We start from the raw sequence: 26,137 nt of genomic DNA on the forward strand, positions 1-26,137 counted from the left end.
AAACAAACAGTACGCTGTGATCTGCTTTCACTTTACGGCCGGGAGTCAGTCAGTGCGGGAAGCAGACGGCAAGGGACCTGACGGACACCGGAATGTGAGTATGTACTGTTTTTTTTTTTTTTACATTTACGACGGTAACCAGGGTAAACATCGGGTTACTAAGCGCGGCCCTGCGCTTAGTAACCCGATGTTTACCCTGGTTACCCGGGGACCTCGGCATCGTTGGTCGCTGGAGAGCTGTCTGTGTGACAGCTCTCCAGCGACCACACAACGACTTACCAACGATCACGGCCAGGTCGTATCGCTGGTCGTGATCGTTGGTAAATCGTTTTGTGAGACGGTACCTGGATGGTTCCTGCACTATACACACGACTAGGTCAGACTGTGGGCTCCGCCATATTGAGCTCAGCAGTTGCCCCCTCCCCTCTTTTGCATGGAGCTGATGGGAGGAGAGACACAGGGGCTGTGCTAAGTGACTGCAGATACTGAGTTCACACCAGACTGCTTTGGGACGGTCCAGGATGGAGTATTCTGCTGCTGATATGGCTCCGCTGTCAGCACAACCTGTCAGCTGCGCATCTGAACTACAAGTCCCAGCTATGTCATCCTCAGATATAGGTGTAGCCCCTTAAGAGGGTGTGTATGTCGTCGCTCCTCTGTCACTGTCAGTTTATTGTACTTGTATATTATATATGTATTATATGTATGTAACCGTCTTCACATGTACAGCAGCCATGAAGTAATCAGGCTCTATAATAAACTAGCTGAAGAGCCCGGCGTTGCCAAGGCATAGTAACTAATTGTGGTTAATTATAACAAATTATAATGGTTATATTGCACATAAAAACATTTCACATCATAATTTCAACACTACAGATTTGCAACACAAATTAACTAAATGATTACCCAAGTATTGATAGTATTTTATTTTCAACTCATTCAAAAGCCTTTGATAAACAACCTTTTTGGCTTCTACACAGCCTCCACCTGCAGCGCCTCACTCTTCTCGATACAAAGCCTCATACAGCAGCACCTCACTTTTCTCATTTTCCCATCACGCCTCTCATTTTCCCCCTCACATCTCATTTTCCCCCCTCACACCTGTCATTTTAATCTCACATCTATCATTTTCCGATCTCTCCACTATTTTCCTCACTCCTCCCATTTTCCACTCACACCTCTTCATTTTGACCTCACCTCTCATTTTCACCTCACATCTCTCATTTTCACCTCACTCCACTATTTTCCCCTCACTCCTCTCATTTCCCCCCCTCACACCTGTTATTTTGACCTCACATCTGTCATTTTCCGATCTCTCCACTATTTTCCCCTCACTCCTCCCATTTTACACTCACACCTCTTCATTTTCACCTCACACCTCTCATTTTCACCTCACACCTCTCATTTTTCACAGAGAGATCACAGTACAGACCAAGTCCAAGATCTTGTCTACATCTTTTCTCCACAACACAAAGACTGGCAACTTTAACCTCCAATGGCTCCACCTTCTGTATGAACTGCTCTTGGGAAGTATAACCGTCAGTCTGCTGTTCACCATGTCTCTCACGGATTCTGCTGTCGATTCTTATGGCCTGGGTCATGACCTCCACCAGAGAATAAGAAATGTCATGAAGGACTAGAACATCCTTAAGAGTTTCAGAAAGGGCTTTGTGGAACTGGTACCTGAGAGCAGCATTGTTTTATAGAACTTCAGTGGACCACTGCCAGAAATCAGTACAATAGTCCTCAGCTGTGCTACTCCCCTGTACCAGGTTCATGATCTTAACCTCAGTGATCTGGATCCTGTCAACTTTGTCCTAAACTGTCAAACAACGTGTCAACAGCAAACCATTCTGGGGTTTGTTGGGATTAAGGAAAATGCGCAGGTCTGAGGATACCCTTGCAGTAGGGCTATACCTATTCCCACCAACTCAAACTCATCCCCTGATGACCGGGGGCGCAGGGTAAAAAATAACCTACAGCTCTCCCTAAATACCCTAAATTGGCCTTTCCCTCCCAAAAATTTATCAGGGAGGGCCTTTACAGGTTCGGAAGATATCATCTGTACATCAGAGGGTACTGACGTCACAGCCACTGCCGGCAGCGGAGGAATTTAGGAGGGATTCATCAAAATAATTATCTGACCCTGCATTTTGATGACTCCAGACTCTGGCATTCCCTAGCCAGATCCTGAGTCATCTGCGTCAAATTCACCACCTGGTCACAGAACATGTGAACAGGCTCCATACTGGCAAAAAAGAGAAACTTATTGGCCAGACATAATGTACCACTGAGTCACCTCTCATAGACAAGCCATGAGATGGGATAGTCAAGAAATCTGAGGTCAAAAGCCAGGAGGGTACGTCATAAACAGATGGAAGAGATAAAGGCGTAGTCAGGTTAAGTTCCAAGGTCAGAATACCAGGAGAAAGAGGATGAGAGCAGAAGGAGTTAAACAGACAGATGGTCAGAATGAGGTCCAAGGTCAGGTAATGCAAGATCAACAAATATAATTCAAGGCACAAAGACGAACCACACAGTAGCTGTATGTACATCTGGCAGAGATCTGGGAGTAACAGCCAAGTTAAGTAGCCTGGCAATCACCTGGCAAAATAAACACCTGTAGACAGCCAGTGCCTCTCAGTCTCAGGTTGGACGGCCTAGCTGTCAATGAGCACACTGACGGCTCAGTATTCCCCTGAACCAGACTGGACGACTGAGCTGTCAATGAATGTATTGACAGCTTCAGCACACCCTTGTAGCAGATTGGACGGCTGAGCTGTCAGTAACTGTATGCCAGACACTCTCAGGGGTGGAACCGTGACACACTTATTTTTAACTATCACATATGGATTTTGCATGTGAAGTTACGTGCAAGCGACATGAACAAGAAAAATCTTTATCTTAACCAAAAATGTACACAATTTTATATATAAAAAATTATTGCACAAGAATTCTGCAACATTATTGGAAACTAAATCTTGTCCTTTTCTCTTCAAGGCTTCTCTTGATACCTTTTGTCTTACAGCCTACAGATCTTCACTGCGTCCAGCAGTAGTCCCCCATCATGTTCACATTCCATCTACCTTGGTATCGTCGTTTCATCACCTTGATATCCTGATGAAATCTTTCCTCTTGCTCTTCACCAACAGCACCAAAGTTTTCAGGAAAGTCGTCCAAATGAGAATGTAAAAAATGTAACTTCAAATTCATCAGACAAACCACAACTTTGAAACGTTTCAACATGTTCTCCACAATGGACTTAAATTTTGGATCTTTGTTGTTACCTAGAAATTATTTCACAATTTCTTTAAAATAATCCCATTTATTTTCTCAACAGTTTTCATTTTTGTTTAGAACATGTTGTCTTTCATGAGTTTGCGAATATCCAGACCCTCAAAAATCATCCACCAAAGGTCACGCAAAGAGGTCAAAGTATGGTGCGAGAAAAAGTGACGGTATTTTTTTGACATTTTTATTGAGTTAAGCGATCAAAAGTATATAAACATCACCCCTTACTTTTCAAACAATTTTACCTTTGTATTTATTCTTTCCCTTGAGCCACTCCTTCGGTGTGTCAGATCCAATCAAGGTGTCACAGGCACCAAGATTCATAACATTTCTTATAAGTTTGCAACCTTTGCAGATGACCTCTTATTTTTCATCACTAATCCGATTTGTCTCACTTTCCAGTTTAATGTTGGAATTTAAAAGATATGCATCCTTATCTAACTTTAAAATTAATTTATCTAAATTTGAGGCTTTGAATATTAATCTCTCATCAAACATAGTTTCCTCTATAAAATTTGTTTTTATTTCGCTGGTCATCACGTTCCCTGAAGTATTAGGGAATCCGAATCAGCTGATAAGATGTAGACGAGTCCTACAACTTAGAAAAGGTGACATCTTTTGGGGTCTTCTTCTGCAGGGCGGCCTGAGCAGATGTCATGATGTCCTGGGTCTGCAGCATGCTCATGTTCCAGGTGGCCTGAGACACAGACACAACATGATTACCTGACTGCGATTACCAAGGAATGGCAGAACAAGACGACTGCTCACCATGTAATTCAGACTCTCCTCCACCGAGTGATCTCGAGCGTACAGTAAGTTCACTTTCGTTCCTTGGACGGCAACAGGGCTTTTGCTGGCAATTTCAGTGGCCAGATCAAAGGCAGCACTAAGGAGGGAGTCCTTATCGGAAACACCCGGCTGGAGGAGAGGAAAAAAGAAGGTCTTATGGGATTAGAAAAACATGGCTTCTTTGGTCTCTGTCCTTCTAAGGGAAGTGGGGGCTGGTCTATGTCCCTCTACAGGACAAAGGGGCATACCTATGTCCTTCTACAGAAAGAAAGAAGAAGATGGAAGAGGAAACGAGCAGAAGAGGAAACGGAGGACCACTATGAGAGAAACATACCTGACTAGTTCGCTGCTCAAGGCTTCATCGGACATCATCTTCCTAGCGGTAAAGACCAGCTCATTCACCAGGCTGTATAAGAAGAAAAGAATCTGGTAATCATTCCGCTCCCCAAATATATGTAGATTATTATCAGCACCCCACACACAGATAAAAGACACTGCTCAGATACTCCTCCAGAAAGGTAGGCATACAGAAATAGGTAGTGGAAAGTGTGGTCTTTGTCTCTCTACAGGAAATGTCAGTGGGGAAGGAAGTTCCAGTTCCTATAGTGCTGGAAGAATATTAATGAATAAAAACTGTCCACTAATAATGAATGGATTGCAAGTTACAGAGCCTTCAGAGATTCAGGACAGTTCCTGGACAGGACAGAGTATACTGGTATGAGCACCAAAAGTGGTATTAAAGGGGTATTTCCGGGAACTTGCATGTATAGAATTGTATGATGGGTGATAGAATTAAAATCCTTAGTTGGAGTATAAGAGGACTGTCAGAGGGAACACGAAGAACGGCGATCATGGAATATGCTAGGAAGAGGAGGCCGGATGTTCTATGCCTCCTGGAGACTCATTTTCTACGGGGAAAGGTGGAGGTGTTGAAGAGGAGGTGGATTGGGAGAGCATATCATTCCACGTATTCTTCATATGCTAGAGGGGTCTCTTTATTAATAGGAGCGTCTACGCCATTTGAACAAATTGAAAGCCATGTTGATAGTGAAGGACAGTATATTATTGTTATGTGTAAAATTTATGGGCAATCATTATGTATAGTAGCTATGTACATATAACCGCCATACAGGGGGAAAAAGTTATGTGAGGTTATGGAAATATTTAAGCGAGGTACGGGATTTCCATTACTGATCATTGGTGATTTCAATAATGTTATAGATGAGGGGTGGGATAGACATAAACAGAGAGCAGGTAAAAGTACTAGGAAATTGACGGCATTAGGGAATTATATTAAAGAGATTGGAATGAAGGACCTGTGGAGAGTGAGAAATGAGAATGCGGTGTGCTACTCTTGTTATTCTGCGACGCATGGGTCTCTCTCACGAATAGATATGGCACTTGGAAATGAGCGAATGACACAACTGGTCTGTGGAGTGGAATACCTCCCAAGGGTGATTTCGGACCATAAGCCCCATAGAATTGTCTATTAGACGGATAGGGGGGAATATTGGGAAGGGAGTTGGGTGGAAGTTGAACCCGGTATGGCTGGGATATATCAATATGAATTCTATAAAGGAAGAATTTGAGGAGTATTGGCAGATTAATGAAGGGAGTACTGATAGTCGGGTGGTGTGGGACGCTATGAAAGCGGTCCTAAGTGGTCTCTTGTTTCGAGAGATTTCCAGGTGTAGGCCGAAATCTAAGCTAGAAGATACGGCAATAATAGAAACCTTGGAGAGGGTGGAGAGGGATATGGCATGAGACCCATCAGCAGAAAATCAGAGTGGGTTAAGGGGTGCACAGGAAGAGGTTAATAAGGTGTATTTGAGGAAAGCGGAGACGAGGAGGGCCTTTCAGAAAACGCAATTTTATGATGAAGGTGAAAAAGTGGGGCATCTGTTGTCAGTGGTGGTGGCGGAGCAGAGGGAATCGTCTTATGTATATAAATTGAAGACTGATGAGGGAAGGGAGGTGGGAGACACAGAGAGTATTTTGGGGGAATTTAGACGGTTCTATAATCAGTTATATTCTTCGGGATCGGGGGACTCATTGGGAGACATAGAGGGTTTTCTTCAGGAAGCAGGGCTCCTGAGTATTAAAGACAGTGATAGGGGGAGACTGGAGGTGCCCATAACAAAAGAAGAGATTGAAATGGCTATTAGATCTATGGATAATAATAGGGCCCCGGGGGCAGATGGTAGCCCGAGTGAAATTTACAAACAATTAATTGAGATGGTAACACCCAGATTGCAAAAGGTTTTTGAAGAGGTTCTTCGGGAGGGGGAATTACCGGCGTCCATGAGGGAGGCGGTGGTGGTGGTCATTCCGAAAGAGGGAAGAGATCCGGGGTTGGCGGAATCTTATAGGCCTATCTCGTTGCTGACGGTAGATGTAAAGATTTTTGCTAAAATTTTGGCTAGCCGTTTGGCGAGTGTGGTTCAGGATCTTGTTCATTCTCACCAATCCGGATTTATGTCAAATTAGTCTACGGCAATTAATTTGCGTAGACTCTTTCTGAATTTGCAGCTGCCGTCGGACAACAGGGGCAGTAGGGTTGTGGTATCATTGGACGCGCGTAAAGCTTTTGATAGTGTTGAGTGGCAGTATTTTTGGAGGGTGTTGGAACGCTTTGGTTTTGGGCCGACCTTTATTTCATGGATACGGTTGCTATATACTTCCCCAACCGCTAGGGTCAGAGTTAACGGGCAAATGTCTGTCAGTTTTGCGCTTCATAGGAGGACTAGGCAGGGGTGTCCACTGTATTTGCTTTGGCAGTGGAGCCTTTGGCACAGACAATTAGGAGGGCGGCTTCGGTTAAAGGGTTCAGATATGGCGTGGTAGAAGAAAATTATCCCTGTATGCAGATGATGTGTTGCTTTTTTTGGAGGATTCCGGAGAGTCGTTATTGAGAGCAATGGATATTATTAAAACATTTGGGTCTATATCGGGATTAAAAATTAACTGGGAAAAATCCACTGTCATGGCTGTAGATGATTGTGTTGATTTGCCAATGTCGGGGTGAGGGTAGTAGGTTGGCAGTGATGCGACAGTTTAAATACCTGGGCATTCAGGTGTCACTCCCGATTTCGAGCTATGCAGATTTGAATCTGATTCCACTGCTGATTAAGTTTAGGAGTAAAGTAGGGGCGTGGTGTAAACTGTATCTTTCAGTAGTGGGAAGAATTAATTTAAGATGATTTTGATGCCCCAACTGCTGTACGTCTTGCACAATGCCCCTATATGGTTCCCTAGGCGGTGGTTTCGTACTATTGACTCTATATTTAGGGATTTTGTGTGGGGAAAAAAGCAGCCGAGGATCAGACTTGAGATATTGCAGAGGCACAAGGATGGAGGGGACTGGCGCTTCCGAACCCTTGGATTTATTACTTAGCTGCTCAGGGCCAACAGATGAGGGGGTGGAGGGAAGTGTCTGGGGCAGGGTGAATACAAAGGGTCTTGGTCCAGGAAATGGGGAGGAATCCCTTGGTTCAGGGCTTGGAGGCAGGAAGTTTCAGGAAGATGGGTTTGGTGTATCCTACTTTAGCACTGATACGTAAAGTCTGGGGCAATTCAAAAGATGAGGGGTTTGGAGCACTTGACAAACTTTTCCCAGATATGGCAAAACGAGACTCTACCGCAATTTGTTAATATGGGAGAATTTAAAAATTGGATGAGACTGGGAATACAGTATATGGTTCAGGTGCAGGACGCGCAGGGACTGGTGCCCTTTGGAAAGTTGCAGGAGGATTATGGGCTACCGGAGGTCTGCAGATTTCAATATGGGCAGTTTTGGCATGCTTATGTTACGCAGAGCAAGATGATGAAAATGGAGATTCACAAGGATATATTGATTGATTATGTCTCCGCAGAGGGGGGAACAAAAGGGGTAGTGTTGGGCATTTATAAGGATCTAATGCATGCTTTTTTAAATAATTATCCTATTGGAGCAAAGGGGAAATGGGAGGAGGAGTTGGGAAGGATAGAGGAAGATAAATGGGAAGTGGTTATGGAATATATACCCCAACTATTACTGACTGAACTGGGCAGACTCTCGCAGATATATGTACTCCATAGAGTATATAGGACTCCTGAACGGCTGCATAGAGCGGGTCTTAGACAGACTCCTGAGTGTCCTCGGTGCTGGGTGGAGGGGGCTGGAATTCTCCATCTGTTATGGCAGTGTCCGAGTCTGTACCCATATTGTACAGCGGTGCTTAATGCCATTGGGGGAGCGAATGGTTGTAGGATTGAGAGGGATCCTGTGGTCTGTATTCTGGGATATGTGGAGGAAGTCCAGGTACATAATAAATATAAGGTGGCAATAGCTAGATTATTATATATTGCGCGGAAACTAATCGCCAGATACTGGATAAATGAAGATCCGCCGACTTTGAGGGAATTTTTCAGACAGTCTGACTCTATTGTGAATATGGAAAAAAACATTTATGTTAAGAGAAAAGGCATAAGAACATTTGAGACACTATGGACACCTTGGGTGGAGAGAAGATGACCCTGAACGTAGGTTATACCAAGCATAATTTGCTGCTCTTGTATGTAATGGGGGGAGGGGGAGGGGAAGGGAGGGAGGAAATTTCTGAAACTAATGAGCATTGTTAATGTTGTTCTCATTGCGATTTTTGTTTTATTGCTTTGTACCTTGAATTTGGTTAAATAAAAATGTATCTGATTTTAAAAAAAAGGAGGTATTTCCATCTAAACTGACTGATGTGATTCCTGCCTTGTGGTCCTACACATGGAGAATAGGCAGCATGTGCCACTATCTCCATTTAATTGTATACATGAGCACTCGCGGGCAGGGTCCTCTCTCCTCCTATACCAGCTGTGACTTGTATTGTTCAAGATTATTGTACATATTATTATTATGTATACCCCTCACATGTAAAGCGACATGGAATAAATGGCACTATAATAATAAATAATAATAATAATACATTGTTGAGATTAACTTCCCTATGACTAGTCCACTTTCGATCCCAATTAGTGATTAGCGAATGTGCTCGAATAATGTGTTATCCGAGTACCTTCGGCGTGCTTGAATAATGTGTTCGAGTCCCTGCGGCTGCATGTCTTGTGGCTGTTTGACAGCAAATGTCCAGGCTTGTTTATTAAGACTGCATAAACCGCTCAGGAAAATAAACAACAAAACAGTCTTATCCGGCACATAGTGAAACCACAAAGTAAAAAGTCCATACAATATTGCGGGTTCGCCCACTCAGGTTAGTGTCCGGTTCTTAAGGCCTTAGCATAGACCATCACACAAAAGATCCACACATCTCCGGACCCAGACACTAAATGAGACACTTGGTATCCATTTTATATGCCAAACCACGCCCATGGGGTGGGGATATGTGATAAGCCACTCCCACCCATCTCTTTGACTGCTCATGAAACTTAGCCCTTTTACTCCCTATTAACTCTCTCGCACTGTAAGTGCTGGAGAATGCTTTCCAATGTTTACGTTACCAAAGTTTCCAACCTTAATGATACATATGTCCCCTCAAGGACCTGTCCGGCAGCCATATTACATACCCCCCCTGCCCAAAGCTGGGGGGGTTTGGCACCTTCTCCATCATCTAATAGTGGACTCTCGACAAAGCTTCAGCATTGCCATGAGGTTTCCCATGCCTATGCTCTACATGGAAGCTAATGTCCTGAATTGAGACCACCTGGTCACTCGGGCATTGTTCCCCTTCTTCTCTATCGTCCACCTGAGCAGGACATGGTCTGAAACTAGCCTGAATTTCTTGCCTAAGACATAGTACCTTAGAGTGTCCAACGCCCACCTGATAGCCAAACATTCTTTCTCCACTATGGAGTAATTCTTCTCGCAGGATGACAACTTCCTACATCTGAAGCATCTGTCTGGATCACAAACTCCTTAGAGAAATCCGGTGCCACCAACACTGGCTGTTTACACAGGGCTAGCTTCAGTTCCTTGAATGCCGTATCAGCTTCTAGTGACCACTTAGCCATAGCTGACTTTGTCCCTTTAAGGAGGTCTTTCAGAGGGGCAGAGTTAGGGAATAAACCGGCGATAATAGCCCACGATGCCTAGGAGCTCTCTGACCTGCTTCTTTGAGAGGGGTTGTGGCCAACTGTGGATAGTATCAACTTTATTTTTTGAGGGTTTTATTTCACCTCTGCCTACGACATAGCCCAAATATTTAGCTTCCTCCATTCCCATAGCACATTTCTTCTGGTTTATAGAAAACCCTGCCTTCCGTAGAGCATCAAGTGTCGCCTGGACTTTGCTCAGATGGCTTCCCTAATCCTCGGTGAAGATCACAATGTCATCCAGGTAGGCCGCTGTGCAACTCTAGTGGGGAGTCAAGATTCGAACCATGGCTCTCTGAAAGGTTCCTGGTGCTCCTTGTATTCCAAACAGCATCATTGTGTACTTGAAGCATTCATCTGGTGTTGAGAAGACAGTGTTCTCTTCGACGTCTTGGGCCACGGGAATTTGCCAATACCCTTTTGTGAGGTCAAGGGTGGTAATGTATCGGGCAGGCCCTGGCCTTTCAATCAATTCATCGAGACAATGCATTGGATATATATCGAACTTAGAGACCTCAGTCAACTTCCTATAATGACTGCCATTCTCCATCTGGTTTTGGCACTAAGACTATGGGACTGGACCAGCCATTCTTGGACTCTTCAATGACTCCCAGGCTCAGCCTCCGCTTCATCTTTTTTGAGATCACCTTTCGGCGAGCTTCGAGAATCAGATACGGTTTCAAGTTTACCCAGACATGAGGCTCCATAAGAATCTCATGCTCTAAGATCTAAATACAACCCAGTAGTTCTGAGAATAGGTCTCTGTTCCAAAGAAGCAACTCTCAGCACTGTTGCTTTTGGGCATGTGACAGCGACTCTGCCACCTTGAACTCAGGAAAATGGTTTCATTGAAATATCCAAGCTGGTTTACTAGGACTGCATAAACGTTTAGGAAACCAAATAAAAAAACATCATTTTCTGGCACAAAGTAAAAACACAACGTAAATAGTCCTTACAGGATGAAGGGTTCGCCCGCTCAGGATAGTGTCCAGTTCTTAAAACCTTAGCACAGACAAACACACAGGAGATCCACACATATCCAGACCCAGACACTGAATGAGACACTTGGTCTTCATTTTATCTGCCAAACTACACCCCTGGGCTGGGGATATGTGTGCAGCCTCTCCCACCCATCTCTTTGACTGCTTGTAAAACTCGGCCCTGATATGCCCCATTAATTCTCTCAGCGCTATAAATGCTGGAGCATGCTTTCGCAGGCTCACATCACCGAAGCTACCCGCCTCGATGATACATATCTCCCCTCAAGGACCTGTCCGGCGGCCATCTTATAATATATATTTTTATTTAGCTTTAATTATGAGTACTTGATTTCTAAGGCCTCTTTCACACTAGCGTTGTGCACTGCACGTCGCTATGCGTCGTTTTGTAGAAAAAACGCATCCTGCAAAAGTGCTTGCAGGATGCGTTTTTTCTCCATTGACTTGCATTAGCGGCGCAGTGCGACGCATTGCCACACGTCGCAACCGTCGTGCGACGGTTACGTCGTGTTGCGTCGTGACCGTCTTTTCCGACCGCGCATGTGCGGCCAGAAGTACACCCCGCCTCCCCGCACATCACAATGGGGCAGCGGATGCGTTGAAAAACAGCATCCGCTGCCCCCGTTGTGCGGCGCTTTCAACGCTAGCGTCGTTGCATCGGCACGTCGAATTGCGACGTGCAGTGCACGACGCTAGTGTGAAAGTAACCTTACATGTAACTTTTTTGGTGCGTCGTCTGCAGCATTTCCGACCGCGCATGCGTGGCCGGAACTCCGCCCCCGCCTCCCCGCACCTCACAATGGGGCAGCGGATGCGTTGAAAAACAGCATTCGCTGCCCCCGTTGTGCGGCGCTTCCACAGCTAGCGTCGGTGCGCCGCAACGTCGCGTAGCGACGTGCAGCGCACGACGCTAGTGTGAAAGTAGCCTAAGGGACCATTTTGGGGTAGATGTGTCTCTACGATCACTTTTTATTTAAATTTTTGGAGGGGAACTAAATAAGCAAAACAGTAATTCTGGCAATGATTTTAATTTTATTTAAGATTTTTACTGCATAGAATAAATAATGTAAAACGTTTTATAATTCGGATCATCTGTGATAAAAATGATACCAATCATCTGCACTCTTTTTATCTAGTGTTTTTTTTTTATTATTCATAATTTTTTTAACTTTTATTAGTCCCACTAGGGAAACCAAACGGGCAATTGTCCCTTCTGTAATACACAGTCATGTATTCTGCAAATAGCTCTGCTGTGCCCCCTAGTGGCAAGCACAGGCATGTTCTGTGTTCAGTATGGACGTATACAGTACTTACTTACATCACTAATCCACATATAGTAGGCATATAGAGGAAAAGGATGGGTCTTTCCCATTATTTGGCCTTTGTATTATGGCTGTGTGCAAGAGGCTTAACGTGAAATCATTGAATAGAGGAAATATGATCATGTCCTGCTGTATTGGGCGATAACGAGTGTTACATACCTTCTGCTCCCAATGATTTTCGGCAGGCGCTGGAGGGTTCCCACATCCGTTGCCACAGCCATATCCACCTCCTGCAAGAAGAGACGGTTATATAGAAGGAGGGGGCTGGAGGGGCTCCATTTATTTCTAAAGAGACTTGGAGAAAATGTCAGCAATAAAGAAAAGTAAAAGGGGAGCAGTGACCCCACGCCGCAGAGACTGAGGGGGCTTAAGACATCAGTACTAGAGGGGGCCCAGTTACACATTGGTGCCCAAATATGGCCAAAGCAAGAGACCCTAATAAGCCGCTTACGTTATAGAGAACAAGGGACCACCAGAAAGAATCGCGACCGCTTTACGGACGTCTCACCTTAACTTGAAAATAGGCGTCCTGGGAACAGTAGCGAATGTCACAGGCAGTGACGAGATCCACACCTGATGGAACACACAGCATTACAGGAATGTATAACTTCCCACTGAGAATAAATAGACAAAATTACCCTGGTGTTCTCTCACCTACTCCAAGACAACCATTGTGGACTGCTGCAATCACAGGCTTCGTGCACTGAGGGTAAAAATACAATGTCATCAAAGAGGCCAAACCCATGACTATCCACAGGATGAGTATGGTATATTCATCATCATCAATTCTCATTTAATAACTATCCCCATCCAATATCCATCTTCATTATTCTCCATCAATATTTACTGTATATCCATCCTCCATCCCCATCCGTTTTACCTATATTCATACACCATTTTCATACATCTTTCCCCCTCAACCTTCCTCAATCTCCATCCATATCCATCACAACCCATTCTCCATACCCATACCTAAATCCATTCTCCATTCATATTTACCCTCCATATCATCCCCCATCCATATCCATATTTATCCTCTATATCTATTTCCATCACCCTTATCTATCCATATCCATCTCTCATACCCTTCCTCCATCCCAATCCATATCCATCCTCCACATCCATATTCTTCCTGCATATCCGTACTCCATCCATATCCATCCATAGCTATCCTCCATCCTCATCCATACCCATTTCCCATCTCTATCCAATCCCCATCCATATCCATCTCCTTCATGCATCCTCCATATTTATCCTCATCCATATCCATCCCCATCCTCCATTCATTCATCCAAATTTGTCTTTCATATCCATCAACCATATCCATCCACATCCATCCTCTTTCCCCCTCATTCATACATTATCCTCCGTATTCATCATCCATATCAATCACCATCCATCTGACATATATTGAACTATATCCATCCATATTTATCTTTCATATCCATCCTCCAACCACATATCCAAATCCATTGTCATCCAAATCAATCCTCCATTCCCCTTATCTATCCTTCATCCTCATCCATCCTCAGTCCCTCACATCCATCCTCAGTTCCTCACATCCATCCTCAGTCCCTCACATCCATCTTCAATCCCTCACATCCATCCACCCTCCATCATGATACATAATGTCTATATAAAAACAAAAATGATAACTTTCCACTCCATAGTACATAAAGAAGCAGCATGAGATATGTACTGATATCTTCAATCCATTGGTAAAGATACTTGAGAAGACCATGGGTGGTGAAGAAACCCATTAAGTGTGTCCTTTACTAATCAGACGTCATTTTCACTTTGAAGGAAAATGATCTCCAACACTTAATATCATTTTGGACATTATGGGAACCACAAACTTATGGGAGGAGGGAGAATAAATGTGCTGGGTAGAGATGAAGCTGAAACTATATGAGGATAACCAAGGAGGATGGAGAAAATCATAAAAATTATGAAGACATTATTGAAATGTCTGGGGAGGTTGAAGAAACGTAATTCATATGACCAGTTTCTACATGGAAGCTAACATCCTGAAGTGGTAGTAACCACCTGGCATTGTTCTCCTTCTCTTCCCTCATCCACCTCAGCAGGGCATGGTCTGACACTAGCCTGAATTTCCTGCCTAAGAGGTCGTACCTTAGAGCGTCCAACGCCCACTTGATGGCCAAACATTTCTTCTCCACTATGGAGTAATTCTTCTCACAGGATGACAGTGACAGCTTCCGACTTACATTATGGGGTGCTCTTCACCGTTTACCTCTTGTGATAAGACAGTGCCCAGTCCGACATCTCACGCGTCTGTCTGGACTACAAACGCCTTAGAGAAATACGGTGCCACCAGCACTGGCTGTTTACATAAGGCTAGCTTCAGTTCCTAGAAGGCTTTCTCAGCTTCTGGAGACCACTTAGCCATAGCCAACTTTGTCTCTTTAAGGAGGTTCGTCAGAAGGACAGCTAGCATGGTGAAGTTAGGGATAAACCGGCCGTAGTAGCCCATGATGCCCAGGGACGCTATGACCTGCTTCTTTAAGAGAGGTTGTGGACAACTCTCTATTGCGTCAACTTTATTCATTTGGGGCTTTATTTCGCCCCTGCCTACGACATAGCCCAAGTTTTTCGCTTCCTCCATGCCCATAGCACATTTCTTTGGGTTTATGGAAAACCCTGCCTTCAGTAGAGCATTTAGTATCCCCTGGACTTTGCTCAGATAGCTACCAAAATACTTTCCAAAGATAATAGTGTCATCCAGGTAGGCTGCAATGTACATCTTGTGAAGAGCTACATTCCGATCCATGGATCTCTGGAATGTAGCCAGAGCTCCTTGCAACCCAAACGGCATCTTTGTGTACTGGAAACAACCATCTGGTGTTGAGAAGGCAGTTTTCTCCTTGGTATCTTGGGACTTGACATGTACATCGCCGGCCCTAACCTTTCAATCAGTTCATCTCCCCTGGTCATTGGATAGGTATCAAACTTTGAGACCTCATTGAGCTTTCTCCAGTAATTACAGAACCATCATTCCGCATCTGGCTTTGGCACCAACACTATGGGACTGGACCAGCCATTTTTGGACTCTTCAATGACGCTTAGATTCAGCATCTGCTTCAGCTCTTTCGAGATCACCTCTCAGCAGGCCTCTGGATCCAATACGATTTCAGGCTCTGTGAGTACCTCATGCTCTATGACATGAGTGAGATCTGGCAACTCAAAAAAACAGGTCTTTATTCCGCTCCAACCGATCCCAGCATTGCTGTTTTTGTGAACAGTACAAGGTGTCTTCTCTCTTAACATCTTCCAAGCTAACTTCTGACTTGGCCACCAGATAAGAAGATCCCACGAGTTCACTGTCCTGCCATGGTTTAATCAGGTTGACATGGTAAACCTGGTAGGGCTTCCTCTTCCCTTGTTGGTGGACTTTATAGTTAACTTCATCAATTTTCTCTACCACCTCATAGGGGCCCTGCCACTTGGCCAGTAACTTTCTCTCAACCGTGGGCACCAGAACAAGTACTCGATCCCTTGGGTTGAACTGTCTAACCCTGCATTACCTACTATACACCCTGGACTGTGCTTTCTGTGCCATGAGGAGGTGCTCCTTCACATTAGGTATCAAGTTGCCAATCCTCTCTTGCATCTGGGTGATATCTACCACGCTTCTATAGGATGTGGTCTCAGCTTCCCATGACTCTTTTGACACATCCAGGAGTCCTCGATGGTGTCGGTCATAGAGTAGATCAAATGGGGAGAAGCCTGTGGAAGCTTGGGGAACTTCCCTGAAGGAGAATGACAGATAGGGAAGGAGACAGTCAAAGTCTCGGAGATTCTTATCCACTGCTTTCTTCAACATAGCCGTCAAGGTTTTGTTAAACCTCTCCTCCAGTCTGTCCGTCTGGGGATGGTACATTGAGGTTCTGAGTTGTGCAATCTGCAGTGTTTTGCACAAATCCCTCATAACTTTTGACATGAAGGTGGTCCCTTGATCCATTAGTATCTCCTTCGGCAGACCCGTTCAAGAGAATATATGGAGTAGCTCCTGAGTGATACACTTTGCAGAGGAATTTCTTAAGGGTACCACCTCTGGGTACCGTGTAGCATAATCCAGGACCACAAATCTATATTGATCTCCTCTAGCGGAGTTCAACAGGGGCCCCACCAAATCCATCGCTATGCGTTCAAATGGAATCTCGATGATGGGAAACGGTACTAAGGGACTGCGGAAGGGGACCACCAGGGAGGGTAGCTGGCATGTGGAGCAGGAACAATAATAGTTCATAATTTTTCTATAGCACCCAGGCCAGTACATTTGAATGAGCCATGTTCAATATCCTGCGACTATTGGGCCCTGGCACCTGTAACTGCTCTATCACCTAACCCCTTGGCTTGGTTACTCTATATAGCAGATCCCCATTCAAGGCAAAATGAGGGAACCATCTGTCAGCTCCTGAGGAACCCCATTTAACACTGTCACATGTTCATATACCACGTTAAGAGTTCAGTTCCAAAGTTTCCCTCAGACACCTCCAGTTCAGGGATGTTGGCCTCAGGAGATGCTTCCTCATCGCCAATTAGCACACACAACGGAAACTCATCAGCTACGAGCTGTAACAAGGTTTCTTTAGGGGTGATCTGCTGTTGTGTGAGCAAGCAGGCATCCCTGCTTTCCCTCATAAGTCCCAGAACAATGCAAAGTCCTGTCCGATAATTATGGGGTGCAACAAGTCCTTGACGACCCTAATTTCCTGAGACAGACAGATCCACCCCCATGGATACACCAGACGACCATCACCTTTCCACGGACCAGCCGATGAGGAAGTGTGGCCCTTATCAGGTTCACCAAACTTCTTGAGTCCACCAGTCCAGTCACTTGCACTCAGTTTGCAGACACTGAGTATGCCTGAGGGCCCTCGCCAGGCTGAAAAACTGCACATCGGGGAAGTTAGGCAAAATAGGAGCAACATCGGGATATGCTGCAGTCCATTGGCTCCAAGATCATGGGATATCGGGTGGCTATATGGCCAAGGGCATGACACCTTTAATAGACAAAGTCATGGAACTGATTACTCGGCTGTGAATCAGGTACCTCCTGGGACTTTAGATGCCCCCCACAGTGTGGATTTAGTCCCCTTCCTTTGGAAGCCATCCCCACTTTGGGAATCCAAGAAAGGTGAGCTTACCCCTGCTCGACCACCCTGGAAACCCTCGACCGCCCAATGCCTCTCCACTAGGCCCACCGTTTGCATTTTGGGGATCTCCCTGGGCAGACTAGGACTGAATTGGCTTCAGCAGACGGTGGATAAACCCATCCATGACCACTCTCTCAACCATCTGGGGTGAGGAAGAAGTCTCTGGCTGCAGCCACTTCTGTACCAGGTGGAGAAGGTTAAACATTTGTGACTGAGGAGGTTTGTACCTGTGAAAGTCCCAGAGGTGGAACCATTGTGCCCTGACTGCCAGGGTTAGGTCCAGCTGAGCCAAGATCTCAGCCTTAAGTTTGTCATACTCTTTCGTGTCTTGCAGTGCCAGATCAAAGTACGCCTTCCGGTCAGATATGGCGCTAGAACCTCCGTCCACTGATCCGGCGGCAGTCTCTCAGGTCCTCCACTTTCTCAAACATAGCTAGGAACGTCTCAATATCATCCCCCAGAGACATCTTTTGCAATGCCCCTCTCATGATTTTCCTCACCTGGGTCTCGTTGTTTCGGCTTGAAGGAGGTGCAGCTTCACTGACACAGACGTCCTCTACCAGGAGCGTCATCTGTTCCTGCAGCTGTAGTGTTAGCTGCTGCTGTAGCTGGAACTGTTGCATCAACACTTTACTCATCTCCTATTGGGCTTGATGCTGCTGTAGATTCGCCTTTACCAGCTGTTTGATCAGTTCCTCCATGGTTGCAGGTTGTGCTTGCACTGCTACAGCTGTCTTGATTCAGGACACAGGGTTTTCAGACAGCAATCACCTGTCCTCTGGGATTTCTGACCACATTCGTAGCACCAATTGTGAGGGATTGGTGGGTGCTGGTTCAAACACAAGAATTCAGTTTGTCGATTCAAATCAAACAGGCGGTTTATTAAAAGTTCATAAACCGTCTGATTTAACAAAATAAAACAGCCTCTTCCGGGTACAAAAAAGGTGTAACAGAACAAAAATGGATAAATAACCAGTCTATAAAACACACAAGCTCACTCGTTTAAATGTCCGTCCTTTACTCTCAGACTCCAGCAGGGTCTGAGCAGAAGGTACAAGGCCTCCTCACCTTGCACATAGTGAGATAGCACCAGCTGTCTTAAATCAGACATTCCATGTCCTGGAGGTAAGTAAGCAGCTGATCCCACCCAGCTCTTTCAGCTGCTCATAAAACAAGGACCCATAATCTGGGCCAATTAAAACACCTCTCAGCACTATGTAGGCTGGAGCCTGCTTCTCCAGGTCTTACATCAATCACGGAGGCTTGGAACCTCAGGGACGCATACCTCCCGTCCACAACCTGTCCAGCTCTCACCTTACAGTGCCCAAATAGGAGCATGCTAACCTGATGAAAACTTATTTATTCATCGAGGGCTAGCCTGCAAAAAGAAAATAAAAATCGCTCTCAAGGATCCACCCCATAGAGACAGTATCCCATATCCTTGACATGTACTGTCCAGATGTAAACACAAACCTTCTCGATGACAGAAAAAGATTTCTGATATTCAGTAATCTTCTTACGAACGCCCCAGGCAATTCTAGCAGCGTCTTCTCCCTGCAACTGTGTGAAGTCACTCATCAGGTCCATGAGATCGATCCCTGTAGAAGAGAGAACGACATAAGGGGCATCCAAGGGGATTCATACCACAGAAGCAAACTGGGGGTCCTTGGAGAAAAAAAGGGGGCTTAGACTTGGTTGGTCTTATCACATTTTCTAATAAGGGAAGTGACCAAAAAACTATATTACGCTGCGTTCACATGTCCATATGACATCAGTCTGTATCTGTAACGGATCCATTAAGAAAAAAAAACACATTTTAGCAAAAATAAAGCCCTTTCAAATTGATGGATCTTGTAAATGAGCATAATTATTTTTGTAAGCTCCCACAAAGATCACAAAAACGCCAAAACATTGCAATCTGAGCTGCAAAACCACAAACGAGGCACTGTTTCTAGCCATTGCTGTCAGCAAATCGTGTTGATTTTGCCAGAAAACCCCTGACGGGCGACCATGCTGGGACTGACGAACACAGCCAAGCCATCAATCCCGGAAAAGTGAATGGAGCGATGGTCACGCATGCACACAAATATTTACTTCACAAAGGAGACTTTGACACTCTCATTCTTTTGATTGGTCGAACCCCCAGTGATCTCCTACGTGTTGGATGCTTGTTACTCCTGACATCTGATACTGTCAGTCCTCTGATGTCAGACACATAAAATATCCTAGATCACTGGTAGATCCCACCGATCGTGAGAATAAGAGTGTCAAAGTCCCCTGTGTGAAAGAAACGTTCGGGTGCATGCGCGACCACCGATCCATTCAGTTTTTTGGCACTGATAGCGGCTCGGCTATCTCCATAAGTCCTAGCATGGCAGCCAGCCATGAGCTGCGCAGGTGAATGGGATGGCACAAGATGGAAGATGGCACAAAATTATGGACAGAAAGCCATCGATCAAGAAGTTATATATTGTAGGACTTACAGCTCACCCCATATTGGGTGTAATGACGCACTGACCTGATGTGAACATTTTTCCTGAGCCAGAAATGACAACTGCCCGGCAATTAGAATCTTCTCCGAGAGCCTGAAAGCAAAGGACCATCTCCCTGTGGAGGGAAGTACAGAATATACAGTCCCATATCTGTGACATAGGGGAGATTTTTTCCAACATCTACCATCCGGGGAAACAAGGACTTAACAGACTGGATTGTTACCGGCTTGATCCTTTAACTACCCCAAAATAAGAGGCACCAAAATGGGTCTGGACACCACTCAAAGCGATATCATAGACATTTATTACAACTCCACAAAAGAGAAGGGTCCCCCGAATCTGACTGTATCTCGATAGGCGGCCACCATCCAGGCGGGACTGGGAGGGTAGAAGTGGCCGCACACTTGGAGGCAGCAGCCGGACAAACCCTGCACTTATGCCATAGATGTCTGTTGTGTTAATGGGGGAAGATGTGATATCTAGTGTCTACAATATAATAATGACATTAGACCTTCGCACCTCCAGAAAGCCTTGTTCATTGCATTCCTCTTCTCGGGGCGGTTTATCTCTACATGGTAGATGTGATCGGCCGGAGTGGTGACTTTCAGAGTCTCATAGCTGTAAGAGGATATTGTTGCATCAGACGACATATTTGAGAGACGTAGGATCGCCTTGTAAATGTCTGAAAGTTATTAAACATACATCATTTTAGTGTCGTTCTCCCTTCATCACACATAGAACCAGTGCTAGCCGGCAGGCGTCAGCACCCAGCCAAATGCCAGGGCCCTGTGCAGGCAAGGGGGCCTACTCGCCATCGGGGACAGCGTCGCGCTATGAGGGCCCAGTGCCAGTGCCTGTGAGTCTGCCTCTCTCGGTTGCTCAGGGCCCCAGTACTTGCAATACTTACCTCTACCTCTTCCACCTCAGCTGCGACGTCTTCCAACTCTGTGATGTTTCAGGTCAGAGGGTCACTACTGTGCGCACTTTTCTCTGAACAATCACAGTGCAGAGAGCCAGAACATGGCGATGCTTAGGACTCCGAAGCAGAGCAGCAGCCAGTGAAGAGAGGCGAGTATTTTATTTTTTTAATGTTTGGAGCAATATATGGGGCCCATTATCTATAGAGCATTTCATGGGGCCCATCATATACTGTATGGAGCATTATATGGAGCCCATTATATATAGACCAATACATGAGGCCCATCATATACTGGAGCATTATATGGGGCCCATTATGTATAGAGTATTACATGGGGCCCATCATATACTGTATGGAGCATTATATGGGGCCCATTATACTGTATGGAGCAATATATGAGGCTCATAATACAGTATGGAGCAATAAATGGGGTTCGTTATTCTGTTTGGAGCAATATATGGGTCCGTTATTCTGTATGAAGCAATATATGGGGCTCATTATTCTGTATGGAGCAATATATGGGGCTCATTATTCTGTATGGAGCAATGTATGGGGCTCTTTATTCTGTATGGAGCAATATATGGGGCTCATTATTCTGTATGGAGCAATATATGGGGCTCAGTATTCTGTATGGAGCAATATATGGGGAGCATTATTCTGTATGGGGCAATATATGGGGCTCATTATTCTGTATGGAGCAATATATGGGGCTCATTATTCTGTATGGAGCAATATATGGGGACTCATTATTCAGTAAGGAGCAATATATGGATTCCATTACACTGTATGGAGAAATATATGAGGCTCATTATACAGTATGGAGCAATAAATGGGGCTCGTTATTCTGTATGGAGCAATATATGGGGTCCGTTATTCTGTGTGAAGCAATATATTGGGCTCATTATTCTGTATGGAGCAATATATGGGGCTCATTATTCTGTATGGAGCAATATATGGGGCTCATTATTCTGTATGGAGCAATATATAGGGCTCACTATTCTGTATGGAGCAATATATGGGGGATCATTATTCAGTAAGGAGCAATATATGGATTTTATTATACTGTATGGAGCAATATGCAGTGCCTTGCTAAAGTATTCGGCTCCCTGGACCTTTTCAACCTTTTCCCACATATCATGCTTCCAACATAAAGATACCAAAAGTAAATTATTGGTGAAGAATCAACAAGTGGAACACAATTGTGAAGTTGAATGAAATTTATTGGTTATTTTAAATTTTTGTGGAAATTCTAAAACTGAAAAGTGGGGCGTGCAATATTATTCGGCCTCTTTAATTTAATACTTTGTTGCGCCACATTTTGCTGCGATTACAGCTGCAAGTCGCTTGGGGTTTGTCTCTATCAGTTTTGTACATTGAGAGACTGAAATTCTTGCCCATTCTTCCTTGGCAAACAGCTCGAGCTCAGTGAGGTTTGATGGAGATCGTTTGTGAACAGCAGTTTTCAGCTCTTTCCACAGATTCTCAATTGGATTGAGGTCTGGACTTTGACTTGGCCATTCTAACTCCTGGATATTATTTGTGAACCATTCCATTTACATTTTGCTTTATGTTTGGGATCATTGTCTTGTTGGAAGACAAATCTCCGTCCCAGTTTCAGGTCTTTTGCAGACTCCAACAGGTTTTCTTCAAGAATGGTCCTGTATTTGGCTCCATCCATCTTTCCATCAATTTTAATCATCTTCCCTGTCCCTGCTAAAGAAAAGCAGGCCCAAACCATGATGCTGCCACCACCATGTTTCACAGTGGGGATGGTGTGTTCAGGGTGATGAGCTGTGTTGCCTTTACGCCAAACATATCATTTGGCATTGTTGACAAAAGGTTTGATTTTGGATTCATCTGACCAGAGTACCTTCTTCCACATGTTTGGTGTGTCGCCCAGGTGGCTTGTTGGAAACTTTAAATTACACTTTTTATGGATATCTTTGGGAAATGGCTTTCTTCTTGCCACTCTTCCATAAAGGCCAGATTTGTGCAGTGTACGAGTGATTGTTGTCCTATGGTCAGACTGTCCCACCTCAGCTGTAGATCTCTGCAGTTCATCCAGAGTGATCATGGACCTCTTGGCTGCATCTCTGATCAGTCTTCTCCTTGTTTGAGATGAAAGTTTAGAGGGACGGCCGGGTCTTGGTAGATTTGCAGTGGTGTGATACTCCTTCCATTTCAATATGATCCCTTGCACAATGCTCCTTGGGATGTTTAAAGCTTTGGAAATCTTTTGTATCCAAATCCGGCTTTAAACTTCTCCACAACAGTATCACAGACCTGCCTGTTGTGTTCTTTGGTCTCCGTGATGCTCTCTGTGCTTCAAACAGAAACCTGAGACTATCACAGAGCAGGTGCATTTATATGGAGACTTGATTACACACAGGTGGATTATATTTATCATCATTAGGCATTTAGGACAACATTGGATCATTCAGAGATCCACAATGAACTTCTGGAGTGAGTGTGCTGCTCTGAAAGTAAAGGGGCCGAATAATATTGCACGCCCCACTTTTCAGTTTTTGAATTTCCACAAAAATTTAAAATAACCAATACATTTCGTTCAACTTCACAATTGTGTTCCACTTGTTGTTGATTCGTCACCAAAAATTTACATTTGGTATCTTTATGTTTGAAGCATGATATGTGGGAAAAGGTTGAATAGTTCCAGGGGGCCGAATACTTTCACAAGGCACTGTATATTGTAAATAAAAAACACAGCCAGAATAAAGTATTTTATTTGAAATAACTGTTAAATAGTGTGTTTTGTATTATTTAAAAAAACAAAAAAAAACAAGTTATACTCACCTTACGCCCATTTCATTGAAGCTCTTGTCTCCTGTAAAAAAAGAAAAAGAAACCACCATCTCCCTCACCTGTCTGACATACTGTCCCACGCTGTAATCCATCTCAGTGATAACTGCTTTACAACCTGGACGGTGCAAAGATGCGACCATCCAGGCTGAAAAACAGGATACAATGAGGTGCTGCGAGCGCAGCTACAGTGACGAGCGGTAACGCCATAGAGTTCACCGCCGATCATTGTAGCTGCATTCCCACAATTCACTGTGAGCGGCACGATGAACTGCGGTGACCTCAATAAGATCACCGCAAGCACGTTGCCATCCAAGTTTTCTTACGGTGTTGTCATGTAAGAGGCGGTTCTCTCACCTCCATCCAGCGGACACAGGTCACTGACATGGCCAATGGACGGGGTCATGCGAATTGATTCACAACAACTCATGCTCGCCAATAAAATTTATACCTGTGACCTCGTACAATGGCAGCTCTACAGGACCCCTCAGATGCCCGGGAATTCCAGAAGCTGTAGATGAAAGCTGGGACTACACACCGATTTTGGCCACGACATGAGTCACGCAGCCAAGAAGCGATCTATGCCCTTTCTACATTGTAGCGTAATGCAGGGAAATAGGAATGCATTGCAACCACAAAAAGGCAAGTTGGAATAAGTCCAACTGGTTCTTACTTTTTGCATCGGAGATGTAGAAGCAGCAGAGCGATTTTTGGCAGCATGATTGGTTTTGTAGCCAAAGTCGCTGTGCAGCCCCAGTCGTACTCTGCAGAGGCACAGATAGGAGACCACCCAACAATTCTTTAACTTGCAATCCTAACGAAATAATGGAGTCATATACAGACAACGCATTTACCTGGGCAGACGCCTCTGGATCAAGAGTCAGAGTAACAAAGTATCTGGAGTAAAGTTCAGTGCAGCAGGGGAGGAGGTTGAAACAAAGTCTGCAAATCTACAAGTCTGCTCCAGAGTCGGGCGTGGATACGTATGTGATCACACAAGGTTATGTTTGCATTGATTAGGATATCATTAAATCAATAACGTCAATAATACGTCTCGCACAGCTGCAGACACAACTCTCTCCCTTTAAGGCTGCCGTCACACTAGCAGTATTTGGTGAGTATTTTACATCAGTATTTGTAAGCCAAAACCAGGAGTTGGTGATAAATGCAGAAGTGGTGCATATGTTTCTATTATACTTTTCCTCTAATTGACCAAATACTGCTAGTGTGACGGCAGCCTAAGAGTCTGAGTGACTACAATGACTAAGGCAGGATGGTGACTCGGTGATAGCGCTCACCTCTCCTCAGAAGTCCTCTGATCGCAGCCATCAGAAGTCACTGTCTTCCTGTACAAAACACAGGACTTAGGTCAGACTGTGGGCTCCACCATATTGAGCTCAAGTTCCCCCCTCCCCTCTTTTGCATGGGGCTGATGGGAGGAGGGACACAGGGGCTGTGCTAAGTGACTGCAGATACAGGGAGCTTCATAGACTGCTGCGGGACGGTCCAGGATGGAGTATTCTGCTGCTGATATGGCTCCGCAGTCAGCACAACCTGTCAGCGGCGCATCTGAACTACAAGCCGTGCCCAACTTTACTTTGCCAACATACCAGTCTTGCCCGCCAGTACCTGCCTGTGCGTTTTTCATGCCAGTCACTATACCAGCCAGTACTTGCCAAGTCTACTGTTCCTGCCTCCTGTATTGTCAGCCACCGTGCACACGAGATCAAACTTGGTGAGCCACTTAGTCACGCCCCTCCTCGGACCACGGCACAGTGGTTTCACCACCCAGTCCGTAACAGTTTGCACAGGCTATGGAATCCGCTGGCTCTCAGGCTTCCTCCATCTGTGACTTGTTCCTGTGCTATGGAGGAGACCCTGCTGTACCTCAAGAGTTAATTAATCCGTTTGACGCTGCTCTTTGAACTCTTGGCTCATCAGTTCGTCTCAGATTAGGCCAAGGTTGCCTTTATTATGTCCCACCTCGCCGGCGAGGCTTAACCCCCTATGAGAGAGAAGGGAACCTCTAGTGTCAAACCTTTAGTCCTTTCAAGAGGCCTTTCACAAGGTCTTTGATGAACCCAGACGAACGTCCTAAGCAGCATTTCTCTCCTCCAACCACGCTAGGGAAACCTCACAGTGTGCCAGTATGCTTTATGTTTTCACATCCTGTCGCCTGAACTCGCCTGGAATAAGACTCTGGTAGCCACCTTTTGGGAAGGCCTGTCTGGGTGAATCAAGGACAAGCTGG

The 26,137-nt window shown here is 45.0% G+C and overlaps 1 pseudogene across 1 annotated transcript; it reads right to left on the reverse strand.

Annotated features, from left to right (window-relative positions):
* Positions 1-3,305: 3,305 nt before the first annotated feature.
* LOC143805977 (delta(3,5)-Delta(2,4)-dienoyl-CoA isomerase, mitochondrial-like) lies at positions 3,306-25,308 on the reverse strand (annotated as a pseudogene). The gene is made up of 10 exons (XR_013221363.1): positions 25,185-25,308; positions 20,670-20,832; positions 20,177-20,265; positions 19,132-19,256; positions 13,133-13,181; positions 12,987-13,051; positions 12,638-12,708; positions 4,415-4,486; positions 4,060-4,209; positions 3,306-3,988 (listed from the first exon to the last, which is right to left on the reverse strand). The product of XR_013221363.1 is annotated as a delta(3,5)-Delta(2,4)-dienoyl-CoA isomerase, mitochondrial-like (transcript).
* Between the last annotated feature and the right edge of the window lie 829 nt (positions 25,309-26,137).

The sequence above is a fragment of the Ranitomeya variabilis genome, chromosome 2 (assembly GCF_051348905.1).
Source record: "Ranitomeya variabilis isolate aRanVar5 chromosome 2, aRanVar5.hap1, whole genome shotgun sequence".
In the NCBI taxonomy this organism is placed as follows: Eukaryota; Metazoa; Chordata; class Amphibia; order Anura; family Dendrobatidae; genus Ranitomeya; species Ranitomeya variabilis.